We start from the raw sequence: 12,453 nt of genomic DNA on the forward strand, positions 1-12,453 counted from the left end.
GCCTGTCAATTAAAGCACTCCACCGACAGCATTTTTTCAACTCAATGATAATTGAAGCTTTTTTTTCAAGTTTAAAGAGCAAGATATCTGAAACGTTTCTGACCATGACACTTAAACGGACCTTATTTGCTCTTTAAGAGCGTTTATGTCAACTCCAGGAAATTGTGACTCCCACACTGGGCTAAGACTATTGGAACAACCAAAATGCAGTGCGAACTCAGCATTAAGTTCAAATGGCCCTGCTGAGTTTGGGTTTCCCGTCTGTGTGATTCATGTCCCGCCCTTTTCCCCACTGACAAAAATGGGACCTGCCAGAAATAGGGTCAGGACTTCCATATCTAGGTCCCGCCCATCATTTTTATAGGCCCATGCAGTCTTCCAGACTGTGCAAAAATCCAGCCCCATGGGCGGAATCGTCTGCTCCCGTTGGCGTTGGGCATCATGGCGGGCTTGAGTGGACAATATGGCAAGAAGGCCAAAAATCAGTTATACACCTTTGTGGAACCAGTATGCAATTGTCCGCTTCCCATGTCAATGGTGGGCCACATTTCCTGCTGCTGCACATCGGAAACTTAATTTCAATACTTTAGCATCTCATTATAAGCCCTGCTCACCGGAATCATCCTCCCTTCAAATTTACCATCCACGTCGGCATTCAGAATGGCATGACTTCACGACTGCCTTTAAAAGGCGAGCACCTGGCGATTTGAACTTTGAGGGGAACTTGGAGGTGAGTGCACGCAACCTTGCACAGCGCTCACGAGCATTGCCCATAGGACATCAAAGAAGAGGCGCGGTGCATTAAGGGGGCAGGTCGCTTTTTCCCAGCTGGCTTTCAGTGCGGTGCCCGAGCAAGGGCTCCAGTGTGGGTGAAGCCGGGGGGTGAGGGGGCAAGGCAGCACACACTGAAGGGAGTACACAAGCACATGCCCGGTTGGGGTTGGGGTGGTGTGGAGGGTGTGTGGTGATTGAGGGAAGCAGCCACACAGTTGGAAAAGCTTGTCAAAAGTGAGCATTCTTCCGCAGCTGAGACCATTCAGCAGCAACTCCATTAACATGCCTGGAATCAGGCCTCTGAAGCTGATCTGCCCACTCAAGCAACGCAAAAGCATGAAAGTGCCACCAAATGCTCCAGGACATTTCAGCTCTTGGGCGCAGACTGTAAATTAATGTATGTTTTAGGGAGCAGCAAAGCAATTGGCCGACTGGGCAAGTTGTAGAATCCCCTTGCGAGAGGTGGCCATGGAACAGTCACTGGTGGAGGTGCTCACAGCCCCTTGCAATGACTTTATTCAGGTTTGCACCAGTATCCATCATGGTTCAAGCTAACAGTGCAGCCTTGTAGTACGGGTTCGGAGAATTGCTGCACCTGAGCTGAGAGCACAACATGCAGTCCAATGGTCGCCAATCGGTCAAGTGGAATGGGGCAGAGGTGGGTGGGTTTCAGACAGCCATGAAGCGTACCACACGCTGGCCATCCAAGAGGTGGCCAGCACTCTCCAGCATGCATGAAGGAGCCTTCAGACTTAACCAAGAGAGGTTCTTAGTACACCCACGCTCACCCATGCATCTCTCTCTTTGATCCTGCAGGAGAACATCAGGATCATGGAGCCTGGCGATTTAGTGGTATACCTCATGGCCTCCAGGGAGCAGAGAAGAAGAGAGCGGTGGAGGCACCTGGCTCAGCAAAGGGAGGAGCACCTCCCTCAGGATGAAGGGGCGACAGGGCCTGCTGAGCACACAGCTGAATATCCACAGCGAGCTGTCGCTCATAGGCACTTCGCTAGACACAGGATCTATAGGCAGCGCTTGTCATTTCTGCAGATGACTGAGAACCAGTGTCTCCAAGACTGTGCATGTCTAGGGAACTGGTCAGTCACATATGCCACCTGCTGAAGGATTTGGTACCACGGGGACATGGAGGGCATCCACTGCCAGTGGCTGTGAACATGACTGCGGCACTCAATTTTTATGCCTGTGGGTCCTTCCAGGGCTTCACAACTGACCTGTATGGGATCTCGCAAGCTTCCACACACAACTCTATCCAGGAGGTCACGGCTGATATCTTCGCGAAGGCACAGAACTTTGCGCATTTTTCCCAGGATCAGGAAAGCCAGGAAGAAAGAGCGCTGGGACTTGTGCAGAGCTCTGGTTTTCGACAGGTGCAGGGAGCCATTAACTGCACTCACATGGTGCTTAGATCTCCATGACAACAAACAGTCAACTATGTCAACCGCAAGGGCTTCCACTCACTGAATGTTCAGCTGGTCTGCGACCACCACAACCACATCCTACAGGTCTGCGCACAATTCCCAGGGAGCGTCCATGACTCCTACATCCTTAGTAGGTCTAAGATCCCTGACATTTTCCAGGATCCACAGAGGCTGCAGGGATGACTCCTCAAGGACAAGGGCTACCCGCAGAGCATGTGGCTAATGATGCCTATGCAGTGGCCTCAGACTGCAGCAGAGTGATGATATAACAAGGCTCATACCACGACCTGGACTTTGGTGGAGCAAATGATAGGCATTTTGAAAATGAGGTTCCAGTGTCTCTACATGTCTGGGGGAGCACTGCAATACCGTCCCCACAGGATGTCGCACATCATCGTCGCTTGCTGCGCAGTACACAACCTGGTGCTGCAAAGTGGGGAGGACCTGGCTGAGGAAGAGATGGAAGAACTGTACATCTCCTCCTATGAGGACGATGTTGATGGGGATGATGGTGATGAGGTCCTCAAAAGCAAGGATGCTGCTGATGAAGCCATCGCAATGGCCAGGTGAGGCAGGTGTGCGTGGGAGGCCCTCAAAGATGCAAGATTCATGGAGGATGATGACAAGACGCAATGATAAAAGCCCTGACATCCTCACCTTGCATCTGTGAATGTCTACACCTGTCTGGTTGATGGCAGCGCACATACCCTCTGTGATCAGTGTCATGAAGAGATATTAACGTATATAATGTTATTGGAATTTTTTTTAAATAGAGGATTAGTCTCTGTGTGTGTTAATTGGATTAAAGCCAGCTAGTCTGGATGCTTTGATGCATAGTAGTTTTGAGATGTAAACAGTAAGGTTAAATGTGCATTTGTATTTTGTTGAATAAACCATTCAAAGACTGGGGGTGAAATCTTGCACCTAGCTAGGAGACACCAATCAATGTTTATATTACTAATAGAATTTGAAAGGGGTTCAAAAGGCCTGGTGATACAATGAGAATTTACATTCAAAGGGGAAGGCTGGGTATTACAGAGGAGTTTGTATGTGCAGGTCAGAGGCATGTAAGATTTAAGCCTGTAATCCTACCACTGTGACTGTGAAGGAACAAAATTGAAAGGAACCTGATTTTGAATTTGTAAGGTGAAAAATGCTTTGCCTGGTGCCTGTTTAAGTCTATTGGTTGTTGTTGCCTTAGTGGAGATTGATTTGGAAATTTGTTAAAAGTTATGATAGTAATTTTTAGCCATGTGTATGTGTTTAATTTGTTGTAAATTAATAAATGTTTCATTTAGTTTGATATAAAAACCTCTCGAGAAATAGTGGTCTTATTCCTGAATTTAGAGCTGCATCTCAAAACATACCAATTGAAAATATAGGTTATGACAGTTGTTTAAAGTTTTCCCCTGGGATTTTAAATAACCCAGCCTTTAAAAACTGCTGTGTCAGAGCATCAGTCTCATAGAGATGCAGCGGAGACCCTCATAGTCACTAGATTCCAGGAGGATGATGATGCAGCGTGGACACTCCATAGATCTTCACAAAGTCTCTGAGAATGCCTGACTCCTGTCTGGCTGAGGGCAGCTCACTTGCGCTCTGTGATCAGGGTCATACCATGAAGATGCAGACATGAAACTTTAAATGCACCTGATCCTATGTCAGTCTTCAGCACCTAACCCCTTCAGGAGCACAGCATCACCGGACGTAGATGCTGAAGAGATGGGGGGGTGTCAGCCCCACCTCAAAGGTGCTGAGAGAACACAGAGAAAATGAGAGAACTCGGTGAGGCCTGCCCATGACATTCTGGCAGCAATGACAAGCACCATCGAGGTGCAGGCGTCAGTAATGTGTCCAGGGAGTGTGAGGCTGGACAATCACTTTGCTCTGAAGGTTACACACTGCACAGGGAAGAGGCCCTGGAATGAGACACCTGCCTTTATCTTGTGCAGGAACTAAGGTTTCACATCTGAATGACACAAACATTGCTCATCATAACAAGGAGCCATAGGCAGGGAGATATTCTTGGGAGTTTATTTACAATGGTGAACATTATGTACGAGTGATTAACATCCGTGCCCAGGCTGTGCAACTCCATCTTCTTTACCTCCCTAACTCTGCCACTACGTCTTGGTGCTCCCCGGACATCCACAGTGGAGGTGGAGACAGCCTGCTGACTGCTACGCCCTGTCGGTGATGACCTCAACGGGCAATCTCTGGGGATTGAGACCTGGAGGGCCCTGGCCTGCTTTCGGGGTGCTGCTGTTTGGCGTGGCGCCCTCCTTGGCCTGTGGAGCTGGACCTGATGGGGTCACAGGGAGAGGGGATATGGATCGGCTGGACATTCCCGGAGTCACCTGGGTAGATGGCCCCCGGGTGTTGAGCTGCTGGTCCTCCTCCCTATGGGTGCCCGACAGCCCATGGCTGCCTCCTTGAGGAGAAGGGGAAGCTGGAGTGAGATCAAGCTGCCCCACACCCCTTTCGCATTGACACTGTTGGAGGCCAACTATGGCATCAGTGATGGAGTTCAGCCCATGCAACAGTGCAGGTCTGATGTCCAGGACCAAGGTCTCCATGGTGGCCGCCATCTTGCCAGTGTTGGCCTCAGTGCATTGACATGACGGCGCTATCACCTCAGACTGAAGATGGACATTCGTCCATTGTGCCTTGCAAATTGAGGAGTGCACCAGACATCACCTCCTGATGTTCCCTTGATTGCCTTTTCAGCTTCACCAACTGATTGTGGACTGAGTCCAGAGGCTCATCATTAGGCTTGAACTCAGGAGATTCCTTGCCTCCAGCAGTCCTCCAAATGCCGGCGACCAAGGATGTCCTTGTCTCCGCCTGCTGTGGAACAGATTGTGAGCTGTGTTCACCAGAATACGATCCCAAGGCTGCTCGATATCTTGGTCCCACTGAGGTGTGTGTCACTGCACTGGTGGAGGGTGTGGGTGAGCGCCATGATGAGTCTTCAATGGTGTTGCCCTCAAGACCCTCGTCCGAGGTGCTTTCAGCACTGGGTTTGAGGTCAACTTTGCCTAAGTGTGCATGTCAGATGTGCCTAGGACAGAAAGTAGAGAATATTCATGCTTGGTAGCCATGTCAAACACATAACAGTTGACCCAGAGTAGCATTGAGAGAGAGATGATGTGGTTCAGGATCCTCACGTGGGTGCTCGTCATTGACTTCACCGTTACCATGGGAATGGGCCACGTACTCTCCAATCAACTCCAATGCATGACTCTCAAACGGAGTGAGGAACTGATGTCTGTCACTCCACCCCCGGTCTGGGACCTCTCCCAGTGATTGTGCGCCATCTTGTCCTGCATAAAGACAGATGGAGAGAGTGTGAGGAAGGCACATGCCAGGCCAAATGAGAAGGATGCCAGGTGTGTGTGGTGCTGAGTGGAGCCATGGATGAGATGAGGAGGCAGTCTCCAGAGGAGATGAGGTCAGATGGAGATGTGAGGGTGTGTGTGAGAGAGTGAGTAGTGATGTCCCTTGAGTTGGCAGTGAGTGAGATGCCAGTGAATGTGTGAGGGCTTGTGAGTGGGTGAGTTGAGATTGATGAGATGGTTGACTCAACCTGGCAGCTTGGAAGAGATATCCATTTTCTGCACTGGATGGCCAACCTCATATGTGCAGCATTGGCACTGACCACCTGTGCCACCATCTCCCAAGCCAGAATGGTGAGACTGGTAGGCCTCTTGCAGCCAGAGCGGGGGTAGAGGAGTTTGCAGCGGGCCTCCTCGGCGTCTAGAAGGTGTCCTCAGAATGCGTCACTGAATTGGGGGCCTGCAGTCTTCCTGCCTTTCAGGGGCATGCCTTCACTGGAGTAGTCCTGAGCTGCAAGCATTGAGAAGTGTGCGCACAGCTGCATTTTAAACAGGGCACCTCGTGTGAGGAAGGGGCGAGGTAATGCTGTGGCGGGCCAATCGGAGGCCGGCCACCAGTAATACAGCGTGTTTCCCGTGACTGCATAATTTTTGGGCGGAATTTTCCATGCCTGTTGGTGGTGGGCGTATTTGGTGAATGAGTGGACAATATAGCGAGAAGGCCAAAAAATTGGTTTCACAACGTTGTGAAACAAGTTTGCAATCATCCGCTCTGTCCATCAATGGTGGGCCATGTTTCCTTGGACGTTGGGGACTTCATTGCAATACATCTGCATATCATTACAAGCCCTGCTCGTCAGAATCATCCCTCCATGCTGGATCATTCGAGTGCATTGGCGTGACTGCATGCTGACGTGTTTCACAGCTGCACATAAGTGTTGTGCACCTGGCGGGCTGCACTTCACTTGGGACTTTGAGGTTTGTTTGCCTATCTTGCTTCGGGCAGCACTCACAGTCATCAGCGCCAGGCTTCAGAGGCAGCACCACATCACTTTTAGGAGGGCTCACAGGCAGATCTCCACCTACCAGACCAGCCGTAAGGTGTGGGTGGCTTTTCAATGGCTGCAGGGCTAGGGCTTGCCTGGGGAAGGGGGAGAAGTGGCCTCAGGCAAAAGGAGAAGTTGCAGGGTGGGGGCTGTAGTGGGGAAGGGGGTATCCAAGGGTGTGTGTGGGGGCACATGTTGATCTGTGCAGGTGGCCTCAAGATGGTGAAGGCTGAGGAGGCAGTTTTCAGAGGAGATTAGGCCAGATGGAGATGTGAGGCTGCGTGTGAGAAAGTGGGTAGTGATGTCCATAGAAACATAGGGCAGAATTTTCCCATCGGTGATTTGGGGGCGGGGCCTGCTCGCCAACGGGAAAATGACGCGGGACGACATCGGGAGAAACCCTTGACGTCATCCTGGTCCATTTAAATATCGAGGAAGGCGGGTGGACAGCGAAATCAGCTGTCCGCCCGCCGACCTGTCAATGGCCAATTAAGGCCATTGACAGGATAATTAAGATAATTAAAGCCCCTGCCCGTCCAACCTTAAGGTTGGTGGGCAGGCCAGGAGCCCCGGTGGGCTTCTGATAATACATGAAACCTCATCCACCAGCGGGATGAGGTTTCATGTCCGCTTTTAAAAACTTTAATAAAGTTTATATGCTTCTTATTAACATGTCCCATCTCGTGTGACATTGTCACATGAGGCAGACATGTTAATAATTTTTATATTTTTATATTGTTCAAGTTTTATACACTGTCATTAATCTTCTTGAGACAGCACTTAGTCTCAGGGAGATGTGCGCTCTTTCGCGTGCATGCGCGAAAGAGCGCACTTTGACAGATGGGGAATCCCTCCCTCCCCCGCACAGGAAGCGCTATGCGCTTCCTGTTGGGCAGGCCGCTGGGCGGGCCTTAATTGGCCCGCCCAATCAAAATGGCGGCGGGCCCCATTTTGGTGGCGGAGTTCGGCTGCCCGCCTGCCGTCGAGCCGGTGGAGCCTGCCCGCCCATCAAGGGAAAAGTTTTGGCCATAGAATCTAGGAGCAGGAGTAGGCCATTCAGCCCTTCAAGCCTGCTCCGCCATTCAATATGATCATGGCTCATCCTCTATCTCAACGCTATATTCCTGCTTTCTCTCCATACCCCTTGATGCCCCTAATATCCAAAAAATTCATTTTTCTTTCTTGACTATATTCAGTGATCTGTCCTCTTCTAGGTAGAGTTCCACAGAGTTGGCCACCCTCTGAGTGAAGAAATTTTTCCTCATCTCACTCCTAAATGTTCTACCCTGTATCCTGAGACTGTGGCCCTCGGTTCTAGACTCCCAACAAGGGGAAACAACCTCCCTGCATCCAGTCTGTCTAGCGCTGTTAAAATTTTATACGTTTCAATCAGATCACCTCTCACTCTTCTAAACTCTAGTGAATACAGGCCCAGTCGATCCAATCTCTCCTCATATGACAGTCGTGCCATCCCCGGTATCAGCCTAGTGAACCTTCTCTGCACTCCCTCTAGGTAGGGAGACCAAAACTGCACACAATACTCCAGGTGTGGTCTCACCAAGGCCCTGTGTAACTGCAGTGAGACATTGCTACTTCTGAACTCAAATCCTCTTGCAATGAAGGCAATGGCGTTGTGGTATTGTCGTTGGATTAATAATCCAGAGACCCAGGGTAATATCTGGGGATAAAAGCAAAATACAGCAGGTTCTGGAAATCTAAGACAGAAAATGCTGGAAAAGCTCAGCAGGTCTAACAGCATCTATGGAGAGAAAGACAGAGTAAACATTAACTCTGTCTTTCTCGCCACAGATGCTGTTAGACCTGCTGAGATTTTCCAGCATTTTCTGTTTTTGTTTAATATTCTGGGGACCCAGGTTTGAATCCCACCACAGCAGGTGGTGAAATCTGAATCTAATAAAAATCTGGAATTAAAAGTCTGACGACTACCACGAAACCATTGCCGATTGTTGTAAAAACCCATCTGGTTCACTAATGTCCTTCAGGGAAGGAAATCTGCTGTCCTTACCTGGTCTGGCCTACATGTGACTCCAGACCCATAGCAATGTGGTTGACTCTTAAATGCCCTCTGAACAAGGGCAATAAGGATGGGCAATAAATGCTGGCCTAGCCAGCGACACCCACATCCCAGGAATGAGTAAAAAAACTACCATTTACCTTTTTAATTGTCTAAATCACCCTGAAGCCTCCTTGCATCCTCCTCACTACTCACAACCCTGCCCAGTTTTGTGTCATCGGCAAACTTGGAAATATTGCATTTGGTTCTCTCATCCAAGTCATTTATATATATCATGAATAGCTGGGGCCCAAGCACTGATCCTGCAGTACACCACTAGTCACTGCCTGCCACCCGGAAAAAGACCCATTTATTCCCACTCTCTGTTTCCAGTCTATCAACTAAGTCTCAATTCATGCCAGTATATTACTCCCAGTTCCATGTGCTTTAATTTTGCTCACTAGCCTCTTATGTGGGACCTTATCAAAAGCCTTCCTGAAATCCAAATACACCACATCCACTGGTTCTCCCTTATCTATTCTACTAGTTACATCCTCAAAAAACTCCAGTAGATTAGTTAAGCAAGGTTTGCCTTTCATAAACCCATGCTGACTTTGTCTAATCCCGTTAATGCTTTCCAAGTGTTCTGTTGCCATGTCTTTTATAATATACTCTAGCATGAAAGAGCGCACAGATCTCCCTGAGGCAAAGTGCTGCTCATCTCTGATGTAAAACTTGAAATAAAGGGGTTTGAAAAATTTCCCTGCCACGTCCCCTCATGAGACACAGTCACATGAGTTGGGTCATGTCCATAACTTTTATTGAAGCCTTTCGTAAAAATTTAAAGACCCTCATGAAACCTCATCCCGCCCATGGATGAGGTTTCATGCTTTTTCCGAGGCCCGCCTGGGCTCCCGGCCTGCCCGCCACCTTAAGGTTGGACGGGCAGGTCCATCAATCATGTTAATTGGTTTTTTAATGGCCTTAATAGGCCGTTGACAGTTCGGCGGGCGCATGCCCGACGTATCCCCGCGTCATCATACACATCAGCAAGCGGGTCCCGCTCCCCCTCGCCAACAGGAAAAACCTGCCCCTATACTTTTTGACTCTCTATACTTTGACTGTCAATCAAGAACCTTGATTTAACTGAAAGCTAGCCCTTTGGGTAATCATCTTCATCTGTCTACTTGTGGATTCATGTGGCCTGGCAGTATCTGCAGCCTGTGATATTGTGAACTTGTCCTTTCAAATCAATTCTTTTTGTACTTCTGGGTATGCGGAGCCACAAATAAGCTCAGAGATTCATAGGCGTTTACAGCATGGAAGGAGGCCATTCGGCCCATCGGGTCCGCGCCAGTCAGCAAAGATCTGACTACACTAATCCCATTTTCCAGCGCGTGGCCCATAGCCCTGGAGGCCATGGTTATGCAAGTAAATATCAAAATGCTTCTTAACTGTTACGAGAGTTTCTGACTCAACCACTTTTTCAGGCCATGAGCTCCAGACTCTCATCACCCTCAGGGTTAAAAAATTACTCCTCAACTCCCCGCTTAGTCTTCTACCCCTTACCTTAAATCTATGTCCTCTGGTTATTGACCTCCCTGCTAGTAGAAAAAGTGCCTTTCTATCCACCCTATCTATGCCCCTCATAATATTGTACATCTCTCTCAGGTCCCCTCTCAACCTTTGCTGCTGCAAGGAAAACAACTCTAGCCTATCCAATCATTCCTCATAGCTCAGACCCTCCAGCCCAGGCAGTATCCTGGTAAATTTTCTCTGCACCCTCTCTAGTGCAATCACATCCTTCCTATAATGTGGTGACCAGTACTGCACACAGTACTCCAGTTGTGGCCTAACCAGCATTTTATACAGTTCCAACATAACCTCCCTGCTCTTATATTCTCTGCCTTGGCTAATAAAGGCAAGTATCCCATATGCCTTCTTAGCCACCTTATCTGCCTGTCCTGTTACCTTCAGGGATCTGTGGATATGTACAATGAGGTCCCTCTGATCGTCAATACTTTCCAGGGTTCTACCATACATTTAAGTCCAAATCATTTATGTACACCACAAACAGCAAGGGCCCCAGCACCAAACCCTGTGGAACCCCGCTGGAAACAGACTTACAGTCACAGAAACATCCCTCTACCATCACCCTCTGCTTCCTGCCTCTGAGCCAATTTTGGATCCAACGTGCCACTTTGCCTTGGATCCCATAGGGTCTTACTTTCTTCACCAGTCTGCCATGCAGAGCCTTATCAAAAACCTTGCTAAAGTCCATGTAGACCACATCAAATGCATTACCCTCATCAACACTCCTGGTTACTTCCTCAAAACATTTGATCAAATTTGTCAAACACGACCTTCCCTTAACAAATCCATGCTGACTATCCCTGATTAATCTGTGTCTCTCCAAGTGCAGATATATTCTGTCCCTCAGAATCCCTTCTAGTAGCTTCCCTACCACTGAGATTAGACTGACTCTCCTGTAATTTTCTGGTCTATCCCTTCCTCCCTTTTTTAATAATGGGACAATGTTAGCAGTCCTCCAGTCCTCTGGCACCTCATCTGTGGCCAGAGAGGATTTGAAAATTACTGCCAGGGCCCCTGATATCTGTTCCCTTGCCTCCGTCAACAGGCTGGGATACATTTCATCCAAGCCTACGGATTTATCCACTTTTAAGACTGCTAAACCCGCTAATACCTCCTCTCTCTCTATGTTAATTTCCTCTAATATTTCACAGTCCTCCACCCTGATGTCTATATCTGCGTCGTTCTTTTCCATTGTGAAGACCAACGCAAAGTATTCCTGGAGATCTGTACCCACGCCTTCCAGGACCACAAACAGATTGCCTCTATGGTCCCTAGTTGGCCCTACTCTTTCCCTAGTTATTCTCTTGCTCTTTATATATTTAAAAAGAACCTTTTGGGTTTTCCTTTATTCCACCCACCAATGGTTTCTCAAGCACTCTCTTTGCTTTCCTAATTTCCTTAAGTTCCTCTCTGCACTTTTTATACTCCTCTAAGGACTCTGCCATATTGAGCCCCCAGTATCTGCCATAAGCTTCTCTAATTTTCTTAATCCTAACCTTTGTGTCCCTTGACATCCAGGGTTTTCAGGACTTGGTCCTCCCCCTTTATCTTTACAGGAACATATTTGCCGTATACTCCCGCTATTTCCTCCTTGAATGCCTCCCACTGCTCTGACACAGTTTTATCTGCAAGAGTTGCTCCCAGTCCACTTGAGCCAAATCGTATCTCATCTTAGTAAAATTAGCCTTTCCCCAGTTTAGAACTTTAATTCCCAGCCCAACCTTATCCTTTTCCATAACTATCCTAAATCTAATTGAGTTATGGTCACTATCTCCAAAATGCCGCCCTACTGATATGCCTTCCACCTGCCCGGGCTCTTTTCTGAATATTCAATCCAGAACTGCCCCCTTCCTTGTTGGGCTTTCTGCGTACTGGCTAAAAAAGTTCTCCTGGATGTAACTTAGCAATTTTGCTCCCTCCTTACCTTGCACACTAAAACTATCCCAGTTAATATTTGGATAGTTAACATCCCCTACTATTACTGCCTTATTATTCCTACACTTCTCTGAAATCTGATTACATATTTGATCCTCTATCTCTCCGTGACTGTTTGAGGGCCTATAGTACCCCTTTTGTGTTTTTTACTTCTGATGATCCTTCCAAGATATCATCCCTCCTCACTGCTAAAATTGATTCCTTGATCAATCCAGGAGCCCCTCCTCTTCTATCCCCCTCTCTATCTCGTCTGAATACCCTACAACCAGGAATGTTGAGCTGTCAATCCTGCCCTTTTAGCCAAGTCTCGGTCAAGG

Source organism: Cetorhinus maximus, chromosome 8, assembly GCF_964194155.1.
Source record: "Cetorhinus maximus chromosome 8, sCetMax3.hap1.1, whole genome shotgun sequence".
NCBI classification, from domain to species: domain Eukaryota; kingdom Metazoa; phylum Chordata; class Chondrichthyes; order Lamniformes; family Cetorhinidae; genus Cetorhinus; species Cetorhinus maximus.